Genomic DNA, 16,695 nt, shown 5'->3' with positions numbered 1-16,695 from the left:
ATATTTAAAAGATCTTTGCCCTTTTGCTTGAACAGGAAATCTTAAAATGGAAAATATGCAGCTTAAAGGAAGGGGTGAGGTTCACTTGAAACCTAAGAATGTACCTAAGGATAGGAAACAACAGGTTATTAAGAAACTACAATTCAGTTGTTAAAAATAAGAATTGAGACTCAATATAGATTTTATTTCCCCTCATTAGAGATCAGCAAAAATTATTTTTCCTTTTTTCTTTTAAGGTGTTGCCATAAGCAGAGGAAACTTTCTCCGCCCTGTGTCCTGCAGTGTCACCTCATTTTGCCAGTCACTGCAGAGCAGAGCGGGTGAAAAGCCCCTTCCCCAAGCACTGGGAAAGCAGCTGGAGGGCAATGCCAACAGAGGGGTGGGATAACCAGCTGCTTCCAGAAGCATGGTGGATTCAGAGCTGCATGGACAGCCAGCCACCAGCACCTCATTTTTATGTCATACCTGTGCTAGTAAGTCAAGCAAGACCTAGGCACAAGCTTAAGGGCTTTGCTAGCTACAGCAAAAGACTACATACAGGTCAGTCTGAGACCTCTTGAGGGATGAACATAGAGATTTTCAGATCTTCGAAGTCTTCCTGATTCAAGTTCCCTACAGCTCAGGAGAGGGTGCTTCTAGGTACAGCAGAGGTAAAACCTTCACTGCATGCGCTGAGAGTTGGTGCCTTCAGAATCAGGTAGCAGCAGAGTAAGGTAAAGTTTTAGCAGCAAGTGCTGGACTGGGGCATCGCTTTTTCTCCCAAGTCCTGCCCTGGCATTAAAAGCCTTTTTTATACAGTCAGAGCTGCTTGTGTAAATCAGCAACTGCTCTCCCACACACAGATTTCCTCTGATCACTGACTTCAGTGGGGTCGGATACCAGCCCAGACGCCAGCCCAAGACATATGCAGAGATCTCTCCAAAGGATCAACCTCCTGTCATGCAGTTGCTCAGTAGCTTTAACACCACCGGTCCACATGTGTCCTAAAATGCATCACTGATCTCAGGTTAAACTTACCTGCCTTGCTTCCTTGCTTAGTAAACATTTTCTTTTAGTATTATATCCCTAGTGCCAGATGGCAAGAAGGGAAAAAAATTAACTCAGTATCATTAACAGTATTACAGCCTTACAGCCTTGCCCTTTAAGTCTAATTAGAAAGTGTGTCACTGCCAAGACACACAGTGTCCGACAGCCAGCTGGGCTCACCCCAACACATTGGCAGGACTGGACTGCTGGTGCAGCGGAAAGCCTCCTTCTCCAGTCCCCAGTGACAACACCGAACCTACAAATGACTGCTGTAAACTGCCCAGCCTCTCTCTGAAGTACTGCTGATGCGTAAGTGCCAGCACGCAGTGGTGCTGCTGCATGGACCCTTCTCTTGCTCACCCAGCTGCAATCAGCAACAAGCTGGCAGGACGAGTGTGCCTCTCTGCCTGGGGACATGAGTGGCTTCTGAGGTGTGTGATGCCCCAGTTTTCTCCTCCAGTTCTGCTGGGCCCCTCAAAAAATTCACCGCCTCCTCAGAAAATGGGTGGTTTCTCTGCTTCCTCCCACCTCTTCCTGAGGCCAGATTCCTACAGGGGAATTCCTGCAGGAAGCCCTGCTGGAAAGCACAGAGGAGTTTGACTAAGTTGTATCAGTGTGGCAACATGCCATCTTATTTCACTCCCTCTGTCCCATTGTCATGGGGGTAGAGGACCTTTCTGGCCTCCCAGATACTGTCCCAGGCTTTCTCTGGGACACTGAATTTTCAAAGCATCACCAGGTCCTGGGAGGAGCCCCAGGCTCGGAGTTTCCACATTTCCACTGCACAAGGGCAGGCAGCTCTGATCTCTGAATCGGGGCACAAAACCCTAAATAGGGGATATACCTTTACTGTGTGTCCTGTGTCTTGTTATGTGACCTGACACTATTTTCAAGTGCCCAAGCCTGACACGAGATTAGCCTTTCTCTTGCTTACCCCTGATGGGCACCAGTATAATTCAAACAGTGCCCAGGGAATGACTATTTTCTCACCACCATTATAGCCAAGAAAAAACCCAGCACTGAAGTGAGAAAGTTCTGGGAACTACCTAAGGAGCTGAGCTGAGCAGAGCCAGCTATGGGTCTCTCAGCAGCGTAAGCAAACTCCAATCTTGCTGTTCAAGACTGACCGCACATGCTCCCACTGCAACCAGAAAGGTGATGGCGTATGGGAAGAAATGGATATTTTCATGAAGCTCATCTCCACTCAGCTGCAATATTTCACCCCTCTCTACACCACATCCCTTGACTGCAGACTTCATAAGCAGCCTGAAACGAGTAAAGGCAGTAGAAAGAGCATCCTTTGGCAATGCAAGCAACCCACAGCCCAGGTAACAATTTGCTCAGCTCTGAAGCTTGACCTGAATCCAGGTCCTTCCTTCCTCCCTTCCCGTGGTAAAGGACTACTAGCGGATTTTATCAGGGGAGGTCTCTTCTCCCTCTGGCTTGTAAGGACTCTGGGCAACTACTCAGGCTGTTCACTGCCTCTGCTGTTAAAGCAGTGGTGGCTGGGGAGAGAGCAAGGGAAAAGCAGTAAAATTACATCAATGGGCTCTGGCACCTGCTGTTGCCAAAACAGCACTGTCAATGACGCTGTATCAAGAGTTCGTTTGTACGGGCATAAGTTGGAAGATGCTCCTCACAGTCTATCTCACCCAAGAGAGATGCAGACAGTCAATTCCCTGTGTCAGGCAGGTACTCAGGCATGGATGGGAGGCAGGTGAATCATTCTGGAGACAAAACTGTGCAAACACAGCCTTTTCTCTCTCTCTCCTACTTCCATTCCCAGCAGCAGCTTCTCAGCCAGCATGGTGGAACTGTGGTGCCTGCATCCCAGTGGGTACACCTGGGGCTAGGCAGGAAGGTGTCTTTACTCAGGGCCATTAGGAGGCAAATCCTGCAGCTGGTTTACAATGCTTGCCCAGTTTTACCCAGGGAACATATATGGATCAGGGTTCTTCAAGTTCATTTGTCTTCGATAAGTTTTTTCCAGTCATTCCTCCACCTATTGAAAAAATATGCAGGGCCTGCTAGTGCAAGGGAGCTAAGACACAAAGTAGATACCCTGAGGAACATCCTTAGACTGGAGGCGGCTCTACCATGGGGCAGGATGTAGTCCTGGCTACAGCACTGGCACCGATTGCTCATCGGCCATGGCACCAGGTCTGAGGTTGTAAAGCATGGTCTGTGGCAACAGGTGTTTATGTTTGAGTCCCTCCAATGCCTGCAGAGTTGGGAGATGTCAGTGTTGTTATTCCCTTGCCTACTAGTTCCCAGATGGCATCTCCACAGGGACATAAAAATGGCAGGAAAGTGAATGGGATACTCAATACTGTTAGCCTGCGTGGTGTCTTTCAGACTGGCATCTGCACTCTTCATAGAAACAGTCACAAAGCGGAGATATCTAGCACAGGTTGTGTGTGGAGTATTTCAAAAGCAGGTGTTTCTTGGCTGCAAGCAGAGATGCCTGAAAACATTCCAGCTGCCTTGCAGTAATACTGCTACCTTGTACTAAGGCAAACTCCCAGCCTTTTTTCTGAAGCCAAATACTGTTTTTTCCCTCCCAGGGAAGAGGTAACCCATCTCGTAGCATCATTACCCTACAGCCTCTAGCGCTCTGTTTCTTTTTACAGGCTGTATAAGACAGTGGTGTGTTCTCACCCAGATTAACAGGGCACTTAGTGATATTTGCTCAGTGGAAGAAAAAAATCCAAGACTTCTCAGTAAGAACATAGACTGCCTTGAGCAAAGCTACTGCTAGACTGCTGGCTGTCTTAGATCAAAGTTAGGACCTTTCTTCTACCTGCACATTAGCCAATTTGCTGTCATCTTTTTATTTCAGTTATCACCCTTGTCCCTTAACCCAAAAGAAAATGTCTCTGTCTTTTGACTTTGATATTACCTTAAATTATATTCATAAAAGTAGTTTTACAACAAAGTTCATCCACATAAATGCATCTTCTAATAAGTATAGTTTAACAAAAAGAGTTTGGTGAAAATGCAACAGTCATAAAACAGATCAGTTTTATCAAGTCTGAAAAAAAAAGCTCAGCAGCAATTTCCTCAAAGGACCCATCTTTAAGTTAATTTTAACTCCCTGGTGGTGAGATGTATCTGTAAGTTGCCCAGAAGGCCAGTCCATAGTTCCATAGTCATCAGTACCAGATAACAAGTACCACAAAGTAAGTCTGGATCAGACTTCATTGCACTCAGTCACGCCTCTACATAGCCAATGTACCCAGCAGAAAACTTAACTCCAGCCTGAACTTTTTTGATAGTTCTGCATCTGGTGCAATGGGAAAGACCTTACCTTAAGCCTCTGCCTACAACATTAACCCACCAACCCTTCCCAACAGATCTGATCCAGCAGTTTATGCTGGATCAACACACTGTATTACACAACCCCAGCACTTTTGATCTGATACTAGGAAATGGAAGGAGCTGAATTTGCTGCATCAAAACCTGCCTCAGAGCTGCTTTTATTAATTTAATATGTATTCTTTATAATTACATTTCTCTGTCTTACAGGAGCTAAATGCCTTATCATTTCTCCTCTTGCAGATATCCCCCTCTGCTTTACAAGCAGTAACTCACTCTTCCCCTTGATTGCCTAACTAGTTACCGTAATTGAATTAAATCTGGAACTACTGTTATCAGCTCATACTTAGTCTGAAGTCTGCTGCTTCAGCCCTGTAGAGCAGCTTCTGCATCTGATTTTTTTTTCTAGTTTTCCATCTAATTTAGTCCAATAAAATGGATTCTCTCTCACCACAAACCTCACCTCATTTACAGCCTTAGACTTGCATAGCTATAACCCAAGTTACTTCTTTTGAAATAATGCAAGACTTGTGCTTTTACTGAAAAGTGTCTTAGTCTGAAAGAAGCCTGTGTGTTTCCTTGCTGCTTATCTTTCCATTGTTCCCTTAAGCATGCAACAGTGTCTGTACGATATCTAGGCTGTACAACACTACTTTGATGGGCTCTTCTCACTACTTCAGACACTTCTAAGCCAAGGGAACACTCACCAAAGGATGACTGCCTCTCAGGGCAGATGGGGCATCACATGGGGCCCGAAGGAAAGCTAGGCACAAGCACTATGTAATGTGGAAATAAAAGCCGTTCAGTGGATGGTTCCTTGAGTTGTTTTAGACTCTGCAGGCTGGATGCAGGCACAGGGAATGCAGGGTGAAGGAGACACAGCCCCTTCTGAAGAAGCAGCCTAGAGACCAGATGGGACACCCTAAGGTATCTCAAATGATGCCAGACATCTCTTCTCAAACAGCTGAACTCCACCTGTCTATCACCCCTGCAGCCCTCAGCAGGCACCAGCCTATTGTCACCACTTGGTCTTGGTGCAGGAGAGCACTCCCAGCCTGTTCCGCTCAGCAGTGCGGCACAGTTGCCCAGGGGTGACTGAGTTCATTTCTCATTCCCAGGCAGCTGCATGCTTATTGCTATAAAATGAGTTGTAAGCAGGAGTCTGCATATGTTTGTTTTGCCTTGTGACTTACACCAGTATCAGACAGGCAAAAACTGTTTTCCTGTCACCTCTTTCAATTCTGCACTGGTTTACCCTGGCTGAAAAGTGGGGCAGAGCTGAACTTGCTTTCTCTAATGTTGGCTTCTTGTTAAGCATTTTATTGCAACTCCAAGTGACAAGTTTAACAGCCTCTCACAGCAGTCTTCTAACTAACTAACATCACTGAATGTTTCTGCTAACACATCCTCATTGTAATGAACCTTTCCATTTTCAGCATGTGATGTTAGGTTTTCCAAAGACCAATGTACCATCTGGCTCTTCAGACTGAAAATAACAGGTCTCATTTTCATTTTTCCCCATGGAAATGAATAAGGAGCTCCCACTTGTTGCAGACAGATGTGGCACAACACAGGAGCTTCTAGGAGCAATGGCAGAGACCATACCAATACTGTGACATGCAAAAACAGCGGGATGAATTGCAACATGGCATCCACACCTCCAAATGTGGCAATGTTACCTTCTTGGATGTGAAAGACCAGCTCTGCTTGTGCCGGAGGTGGGTAAGGCAGGTCTCTCACATTGACTCATGCTCCTCTTACAATGCTGGCAGGTGCTGTGCTTCCAGCCATGCCAAGGCTCCTAGCCATGCTGTGGATAATGAATAATGAAACAATTTAGCCAGCTGTTGCTTCACCACCTTGATTATTATCAGTCTTCTGAGGCCAGTTTATCACTATTAGCTTTGTAAATGGACATCTAGAGAATCCATAACAGTTGGAGAGGCTGCATGAAACCTGGCTACTCCTACCCCCTGGCCAGGACTGGCAGTGTTTAGAGCAGTTCCACTCTCTCACAAATACACTGTTTCCAAAGACAAGAGGGATGCACAGTTCCAGCAGCCTCTCCCTCTGCCTGCTTTTCTGGATGATCCTGAGAAGACTTTCCCTTCAAATGAGGGAACAGGACTCCACATACAGTAGCGTTCCCAGCCGGCTGCAGCCCAACCTTGGTTTCTCAGGGGATAGCATTGCCTGTTGTTTATTCAAACATTTTGTTCCCAACTTTTATTGCCCTGTTTTATGTGGTAGGCGAGGTCAGAGCCTTTGTAGTACAGGAAAAGCATCACCAAGATTTCTCTCTAAAGAACAAGCAGTATGGTGCAGAAGAATCAGGTATGCATGCCAAGGAAAAGAATGCTGTATTTTTCACCTGGACGCTTATTTCAGTTATTAAGAGACAAATCAAATCAGGGGTGGGTGGAAGAAAATTTCATACTTTCAATCTTTTCCCCCATTTTTTTGTTACATAAGAAGCAGCATTGTTTTGATCATAAATCACTGATTTCTAGGCTGTTATGTGGATTACTACCAGTCTGTGGTTTCTCAAGAGATTAAAAGCACACAGGACAAGCTGAATTAAAAGCTGTCAATGTGAATGATGATTTTTTGGGTAAGAAGAATAGGCAAGAGAAGAGCTGCTCAATTTTAACTCATTTAACCCGCTTCTACTCACATAACTCCCCTCTGGGAAGCACACTTAAATTTCTTTTATCTTCAAATAAAATGGTTTGGCCCAAGGAAGCAAATATATAGATTGAATCCAAGGGCTGAACTAAAGAAGTACGTGTTCTTGAGGGATTTGCAGCAGCATACTTTTAAATCCCTCCAGATAAATCATAAAAATCTTTGCACCTCAGGGAAGTCACTGGAGTCCTAACTTGTCTGCACCCTGGCAACTTAGATGTTGGGGAGACAGTGGGGTGACAAAAGCATACAGCAACTGGTCTTTACCAGTCAAGCTGAGTTATCCACAGACCAGGTGTCTATATGGACCCTATAAGCTCTGGCAGGCTCCTGCACAATAGGTGTCATTGATGGGTGCTCTGTGTGGCTCAGCATCAGTTTTGGTTCCGGAGATGGATTAAAATGAGAGAAGTTCAATGTGAATTCCACCTTTCCTCCTAACCCAGAAAAGTTTGGGTTCCCCACAGAAACCATCAGGTCTCTTCCGGCTTGTACATCCCACCAGTGGAAGCCCAGGATTGACCGGGGCTGTCAGTAAGGAAGATGCTGTCTACCATTTGGGTCCAAGGCTCTAAGAGCTTCAAGTCCTGATGCAACAATTTCAACTCAAATTCTCCCCTCACCTGAGTCCCCATAAAAAGAAAAAGAAAAAAGGAGGAAAAAAGAAAAATAACAATCTCATTATGAAGGTACCTTTCCTCTTTCTAAAATGTTACCCACAGCCTTTACCATGTTTGAAACTGGGATCTGACCCAGAAAGGTACAGTCCTGTACCTTTCATCCCATCCTGAGATGAAGGACATGACACCACAAATCTTTTTTAACATTTCTGTTTCCTCATTTTCCTCTAGTATCAATATAAAGCGGCACCAAACTCTGCCATGTTTCAGATTTATGGAGAGACAATAAATTAAAGTAAGTCTTTATTACAAGATTAATCAATTCTTTTACATTGCTGCAGATGAATGCACTCTTTATCACCATGTCCTAAACCCATTTACATTACCACCTCTTGATAACATAACTTTAGCATACACAGTAACCTATATTCCATTTATGACATGAGTTGATCTGCTAATTTACAAACTACCTAAAATTCTGGAAATATGAAAGTTAATTCATAAATTAAGGTCACAGGGAAAGGACCTGAAATACAGTGTAGGCATAGAAGGTGTCATGACATACTGGTTAATGAAATCCCTTTTATTTCTGAGGGGAGGGAGATTTCAGAAACAATAGTCCCTGCCTTAAGGATAGGCCATTCTCTATGAAACACTGTAGCTATACTCAAGAACAGCCCTGCAGAAGCAAATTAGTTAAATTAGTTTATTCCCCCCCCCCAAAAAAAAAAAAAAAAAAGGCGGTTTTACATTTACAATTTACAAAATATTTACAATATTTCACTTTGGAAGCCTCTGTTTTAATTAATCTTCAAAGAAAATTGACAGCGTTTCTAGCCTTTTAGTCCCACTGGCCATGCTGCGAGTGCTACCCACCAAGCTCAGAGGCGGAGATTTTCACTGTTGTGAGACTTCCCAAGTTTTGTGTAAGGAAAACTGCAGGAACAGGCTTGCAATGTTGTTCTCCCATAATTTCATATATTCAAAATGACATGCTGTACTTGGCAACCATTCAGCATTTGACTTCAGCTGTGAGCCTTCAGTAATAAACCAGCAGCAGTAAGGTGACTTAAGGACAGAGCAACAGCTTTTACTTTGACTCCAAGGTATGACCCAAACCCTATCTGCCCTCATCCCACTAACTAGGAGGGAATTGGGTTGAATTTAATATGTCTATACCCCGGCACAAGTGGAAAAAGAGCTTTTGCTACATCCCCATAGGTCATACAAGCAAGGTTGAATTAATCAGTCAGGATAGCATATGTTCAGATGGATTTTCAAGAGTCTGACCCCAGCACTTAGGTGTGTGAAGAGAGTAAGCTGGCTCCCTTCGCACTAATGTTACAGAGTACAGCCGTAGAGAAACAAGATCTACCTTGTAAGAGGTGTCATACCAGCGTCCTCATATGTTTTTCCTCTTGAAGGTTGAATCTTCAGAGGTTAGAAATACATTGCTCCATAGAAATAGAGCTGGCTTATATCAATAAGGAAGCTGTGGGACCCCATCTTGGTGGTATCTCTCGACAGTTGTACAGCTTGAAGGTTTACAAGGAAGAATCGCTGCTGTCGCTGTGCCTGTCTAACCACAGGGTTACTCTTAGTTCACTGATCACCATTCATGTGCTAGAGCTCAGTCATAACTTTTGCTTTGTAAACCATGATCTCAAACTACTCTGTCACAGTGGCAGCACGAGGTCACCAGCTCAGCTGACCAGAAGGGCAGGTTAATAGCTGTTCCATACAACTGCAGCATGGACACACTCAGATTAGTGTAGGCAAAGTTGATGTAGTGCCAGAAGGGGAAAAAGACACGGTGAATTTCTGTATCTATTCTGTATCTAGGCTCTTCTGCTCCATCTGAAAGATAATCCTTTTTCTAAAAAATACTTCTAACGCTCTTGGCAGTAATTGGCATGTTAAAGACTCAAATGATGTGGAATTTCCCACAAAAGCTTTGCACTGAGAAAGCTCAGATATCACAGTAGTTGGAGAAAGTACGAAGTTTTGCACAAGAAACTGTCTCTTGAAAAGGTGAACTGGGCTTTTTTATGGCACTTAGCAGGGGAGCATTAAAGTCCACCATTATCCTCTCCTGCGCAGGCGCTAAACATGAAAAGCTAAGTCATTTCACATAGCGTAGATGTCAGCAAGCCATTTAGCTAAACTAGCCCCAACCTAACCGTGAGTACAAAGGGCAAATCATGTTCAGCCCTGTTTCTGTTTGAACGTTGTGTTACAAACATGGAACTGCCAGTACTGTGAAGTTCAATTAATGGCATTTTGACTCCTCTGCCCACGAACCACTTCATTTTGTAGGCTTAAGACTCCCTGGGCCAGCTTTTGTAATTTGGCTTTATGCTTTGGCACCTAATAGTCCTAATGGTTTTCCTCTGGTAAATAGTCAGCTAGCTGATCTAATGAGTATTTTTCAGTAAGTACAAGGAATTACTCTTTATTCAAAGACATTTTGGCAAGTACTATAATCTTTTCATCTGCAATAGACAGAAGAGCATGGAAAATGAGAAGTGGGTCAGACCCAGGATCCACCTAGATCCTTATCTCCTTTCTGAAAATGGGCAGTACGGAACATGAGGAGAGGAAACGGCATGTGGACCCTTGAAATACCCTTCCCATTAACTTTGAAAAGCTATACTTTCATAACATACTTCGAAGTTGCTTCTTGGCAGGTGCAAAAATCATTAGACTAGGAAAAAAAAAAAAAGTTTTTAATTTCTGTAAGAACCGGGTCTAGACCAAGTAGAACATATAGAGATTTTCTAAGATAAACAGCAGTGTGATACTAACCAAGAAGGAAAACTGGTGTTTTAGTAACATCATTCCCAAGGAAAATGTCAGCACACAAACCAGCAGCTAGTCAGGAGATTAACAGGGATTTGCTGGTGTTAACTAACTTGCACACGTGCACGCGGTGCGTATCACAGAGGTAGCTCTGCATATGTGAGAAAGCTTTGTGTGTGGTAGGTAATGAGCTTGGTGCTGGTTTCTGTGCGGCAGGGAGTTTACCTCCGGGCCTTTGGTGAGCTAATGAAGGAGTTCCCTTGCTGTCCAACTGCCAAGAAGAAACAAGAGAGAGGGAAGGCAGGGATGAGGCAGGCAACGAGAGGCCCAGCCTCCTCAGGAGGTCTGCATGAGGAAGAAGCATTACACAACCAGAGGGAACACTTTGCTTTTCCGCAGCTGTAAAGCCCAGGGCCACCCTGCCCAGGGAAACATCCCTCAGCCCAACTGAGCCTCGGCTCTCTGCAGCTTCTCTGCAGATCACGTGCACTGGTCACCTGGGGACAGAGAGACACAGCACCCAAGGGAATCAGCTGGTCCCACGCATTTTCTCCAGGACTCTCCCCAAGGGAAAAGCACCTTTGAGCCTCTCCTCACTGTAAAAGCTCCAACTGGAAAAGTTCCCTGGACCTGCACCATTAGCTCCCTTTGCTGAAATCCCACCTTTTGTTTGAAAGTGCATGTTTGGCTTGGCTCAAGCAACGGTTCTCCATCTTATCTAAACAGTGCATTAAATCCCCCTGGCAAATGACAGGCATGCACTGAAGGAAAAGGAAACAAATGATTGTTTGTTCTTCACATGGGGGTTGGGTTTTCACTGTGGTTGGCAGGATGGGAACATCATCATGCTCAAGGCATCTGCACGAGGGAGCAGCACAAGTCTGCCTGTCCATGACACGTGTGCCACCGCAACTGCTGACAGTCATCCCTCCAACATCCCCCTGCAGGGGTGTGGACTTGGTACTATCTTCCCTCTGAAGTTGGGAAACTGAGGCTCAGAGTAAGAGCAGCAAGGTTTCTCCTTTTCTTGCCAGCATAACCTGGATTCTGAAAGACAGCCTGGGTCCATCTGCAGTGAATCAACAGTTTCTCCAAGAAGTTCTCAGTAAAGGCCTTCAAGCAAGTCCTTGCACACATGAATCAGGCTATGTGACACAGGACATCATGTCAGGACTTTGCAAGGAGACAAGGGAGAAAAGCAAAGATGAGCTGACCGATTTCAAATGGACTTGATGAATGGACAGAGGGAGGATACTCCCCCTTGTCCCTAAATGATGCCGCTGCTACAGCATCTCTGACCAAAGCAAAAACAAAGCAAGAAAATATGCTACATCTTAAGAAATCAGCTTCATTAATTTCCCGCATCAAAACCCCACATCCACTAAGAGAAGTTCAGCCCTATTATGTTTAGCAGTGGAAACAGCCTGTGACAGTTATCTCCAGTCCTCATCTGGCCACTTCATATAAAGCCAATCCAGAAATGCAGGTCCACACCAGGCACTGACACAACAACGTGGGATTCAGAAGGTTCCAGACACCATCCTGCAAAACTAAGTTTCAAAGTGGTCTTTTCTTCATTCTTCCTGAAGCATCTTTGGGAACTAATGCCAAAAAGCTCCCCAGTTTGGTTTGTTTGTTTGTTTGTATTTTTTCTAGAGGTAGCTGAAGGTTTTTTCCAGTGTGGATGAATTGGAGTACTGTAAGAATTTCTCCACAGGGTTTGAGTTGGCTTCCAGAGCACTATACAGCACAATGAGGATTATGACTCATAAGGCAAATTTATGGCACTGTCCATCTCCAGCAACTCCAGAATGATGGCGGGGAGAAAGTAACCCAGCAAGGAAGATGTGGGCATGCCTGAGAAGGGGACCACTGTCTCACACACAGATCCCACTTCTAAATAAAAACAGGGTCCTGGACACAAAACTGGCATTTTCCCATGCAGGCAAAGCTTCAGCCACCAGGTTTAGACAGCCATTTGAACCTCCTAGCTTTCTCTCGCACCCAACACAAGCTCTTGTGTAAGAGGAACATGCTACTGCTGGGGAAGGGATGGGGAGAAGAAAAAGCTGTTGGTGATCGCAGGAGTCTCTGTAACATCTACTGTTTTACTCACACAACGTGGTAGTGCCTGAGGGCTCTGACGAGATGGTGACCCTCCGTGCTAGACACCACATAAACATGCACAAAGAGAAAGTTTTTGGCCTGGGGAACTTGAATTCTCTACTGGCATGTCCATGGATAAGAGGGACAAGAGACACACAGGGGAGGAAAACATGTTGCCACATGGCCAGTGGCAGAAATAGGACCTTCTCAGGGCCTCCCAGGGGCTGGTGAGGACTAGGGAACAGACCTATGTGTTCACCCTTTTGACCAAAGGGAGTGAAAAAAACACATTTCCAACCAGGGAAACACCCTTTCTGCTTTGCAGCTGAAACATTCTGGGGCTGTAAGCTTTGAGTCCCTGTCTGGTCCCACCTCAGACCCCTCCAGTGCTCTCCTCCAGCCTGATCATCCCACCAGTCCCAGGCCAAATGTGTCCTCATGACTTTCCCGCAAACATCCCTTGGAAAACAACCAAGCCACCTGAAAATTCACTTTTGCCTAGCATCTTCTGCCAGACTTGAATGCAATCTGGGGCTTGGAAAACACAGATTTACTTGTTTTAATTAAAACCAAATCCCTCCACCCAGACTTCCCTCTCTGTCACTCTCACTCTCTCTTTCCCCATCCATCTGACGCATTTTAGCAGACATGTCATCAGACTCCAGTTCAAGGGAGGGGAACGGCCATCTAATACAGCATCTTGCATCAGTATCCTACCCTCCTCTAGGGGAACTGAGATGATGGACTTGGCAAGCAGGAGAAGGGCTGCCCTGGAAGTGAAGGAATACACGTACGTGGGGGCACGCATGTGTTTCAGTGGGAAAAAGAGAAAGTGCATAAACATAAAGCCCCAGCTTCATCCACTGTTCCTGGATCAGCAAACTGATTCCCAAGCACCAATGGGTAACTGGTGTGGGGATGAGCTAACAAACGTGCTCCTTTACTGATAACATCACCAACAACGGCCAACTCTTTAAGTGAAAACAAACATGTGAATCCCTAATGATGCTATAAATTGCACTGCTTATAGAATAAATCTAAATGCATTAAGATTTTAAAATTAGGAGCAGAAACATATGTTTCCCTAGCCTAAACGCATACAGCTTCCAGCCTGCGTGAGTCCCAGTGCCTCCTCTGTCCATCAGACTGGCTCTGCACTTTCAGCAGAGCCTTGCCAGCACTCAGAGGCCCTGGTGGTACCTGGCTGTGTGAACATGGACGCTCAGGCTTAGACTCTTGGTGGGAGGAAAATCAAGGGAATTTGGTACTGTCTTTCAATAACAATACAAAATGTTGCAATCTGTATTTGGTGCTCTCACCAGGCAGTTCATGGGTGTTCAGCCTCTAAAAAAGCCCAGTTGTTTCTTTAGCTTTTTAACTGTGTCTTTAAGACCTAATTTTAGACTCCTGCTTTTGAAAATGTATCTTGCCAGCCTTACCACATGTAACTAAACACATAATTTGCCATTTACCTTGTACCTCAAAATTTCATTTCAAAACATGACTCTTTTATTTTAAAACATGGGAAATACTAATTTTTAGGCTACCCATTAATTATCAGAGAGTAATTACTAAGGACTTAATCATTATAACAAATAAACCAAAGGCGTGTATGTCTTATTAAGCATATGTGCCTAACACTTTCCAGGGAATGACACATGCATGTGCTTTGCAATTCCAGTAGATCGGTCCATCTCACTGAAGCACAACCTGAGAGTTTAACTGGGGCCAAACTCATAGCAGGGCCAAACTGGCCCAGGACCAGAGACTCCAGTGGAAGAACTGAACAGACCTCACCCTAGTTTCTTCCTCAAAAGAGTTCTGAGTTTACATTTTTACATTAACAAGACATACAGATACTTACCATTGGTCAGAGCTAATTCTATCCTGGTATAAAATACTTGCTGTAACTAATGCATGGTGCCACCTTCTTCACTGAATTCATTTTGAGCTGTTGCTACATCTATGCAAGTTAGACAAGATATAGGTTGGACCGTAATGGGAGGGTCTTCTAGCCTAAGAGAGGCTCAAACTCAGTGCACCACAAGCATCCTCACAATTGATTGCCTATTTTGTCCATATGGCAGGCATTTTGGGGAAGGAAGAATCCTTTTCTAGATGTTTGACCACCACCTAGCATTGCAGGACCCTGCATTCAGCAGAAACTTCTGAATACCACCTCTGCACTCATAGTGTATTTTACATTTTGCCTTCTTTTTTCAAGTGGAGACCACTCAAGGTTTTTGCAAGAGCAGCTCAGATAACAGTTCGTTATCCAGGAATCATTTTGGATCAAAGGGTTCAGGTGATTCACTGAATTGCCAAGCATTTTGAAGCCTACCCACCACGAGACGTAATAAACTGTCATAATACTGCTTAGTAACTAAGGCAGAGAAGACCATGTGTCAGTGCATTATGGAAGGAGCACACAGTCTTTTGCTAAGCGTACAAGGATAGCTGGATGTCTGTGAAAGCCAAGATCAGGCAGACGAGCCAACCCTCTGCGTTGGCATAAGGAGGGTAAGTTCACACATCAGCAAGTTTATGCTGCTCACTAAATCGCCCAGTCAAGGATTTTTCAAAACACCAGGTACTGGCATCCTATCAAATGAAAAACCTGACTGCCAGCTCACAGCTTCAGTACATCTATGCTTTCAGAGCTCGTACAGAGACACTTTCCTCTGCAAGCTAGACTATCTCTCTGCTGTGCTATGCACAATTTGAGCATAGATATATACACTGAACCTAGTGCATTTCTGCCTGGATTTCAGGCCTCCTATCACCATTCCAGCATCTGGCATGCACACAGTGCTGCCTGGCTCACGTGCAGATAATGTGTATTTTTTTCCTCAACACAACATGGAAATCTAGAAAATTATGACAGACCAGTTTTCAAAATACTTTAGTTTTGCTGCAGTAAAATTTGTAAATGTAAATGGAGATGGTGTCCCAGGAAACTGAACAGTAGAGTAGATTCAGTCTGCAGCAATGCTGCTTAGTGCTGTGCAGCTCCAGCCAGGGGTACAATTCAGTACCAGAGGCTGGAGGGCTACCTGAGGGCAACACCACACACAAGGCTGAAAAAACCTGCTGGGGAGCCTGAGAGCTGCCAATTCAAGAGGCAGGCAACCTACTATGCAGCCAAGGGGAAGTCTTCTGCCTTCTCTTCAGGTGGTCCTGTCATGATCAGCCCTACTGTAGACTGGGGACAAAAGGGAAACCAACTCTCCTGTCTTTTGGCAGGATGAAAAGTTGCTGCTCTGGCACTTGCTCTACGTACATGTAGTTCAGATTATGGTACAAAGCTATTTTGCACTTCCCTCTCTGCCTTCAGCACCAAAGAAGAGCTAAGGGGCTGCCTTTCCCTGGTGTCTGAGGTCCTCAGCTATCCTTGGAGGGTATCAGGAATGAGAGGGTACCATGCTGGCAATGGGGGTGAGGCTGGCACTTGCAAAATAACTATCCCCTTGGCTTGATCCAGAGCTCACTGAAGGACTTTCCATGAAGACTGCAGGTGATTTTTTCATTTGCTTTAGCAGAAAAATGTGGAAGCTGCCCCAGAGTGAATGAGAGTTTGCAGCACAGAAGCTTGATTATCTGCTTTACTGATTGAGACAAAGGCAGAGCAAGGAAGACTTCCAATCTCAAATTTCCGTTGCTGGAAAACAGAGAGTATAAAGAATAAAGGAGAATCTAGATAAAACACAGTCAAAAAAAAAAAAAAACCAGGACACTGAGAAGTAGGGTCTGTCACCTTGGAGACTCCTTTGAAAATCCCAGCCAACCTTGTATTCAGGATTAGAAATACAGACTTCAACTAGCTATTGCAGGAACTAAGGCCATCTTCAAACAGCTTTAGCAGCAGCTCTAGCATTCTACCTCTAAGTATTATAGGAAATAGATACAGCAGAGCAACACAGAAATTAAGCCTATGTAAGCCATGGCATAAGAATCTGCTGAGCTTCCTTCAAGGGTGCCATAAAATGAAGCCACACTGCCTCTGACGTTATAGCACTGGTCTAGCTGTGAGTGCAGTGCCTCTTCCTTTCCTTGACCCAGCTCTCATTTCACTGCCACTGTGCCTCTGTTCCTCCTGTTGCAACCAGGAGGATGATGACCATGCAGAGCAGAATACTTGGTTGCC

This window comes from Falco naumanni, chromosome Z (assembly GCF_017639655.2).
Source record: "Falco naumanni isolate bFalNau1 chromosome Z, bFalNau1.pat, whole genome shotgun sequence".
NCBI lineage: Eukaryota > Metazoa > Chordata > Aves > Falconiformes > Falconidae > Falco > Falco naumanni.
The sequence above is the reverse complement of the archived record's forward strand: the minus strand, read 5'-3'. Positions refer to the sequence as shown.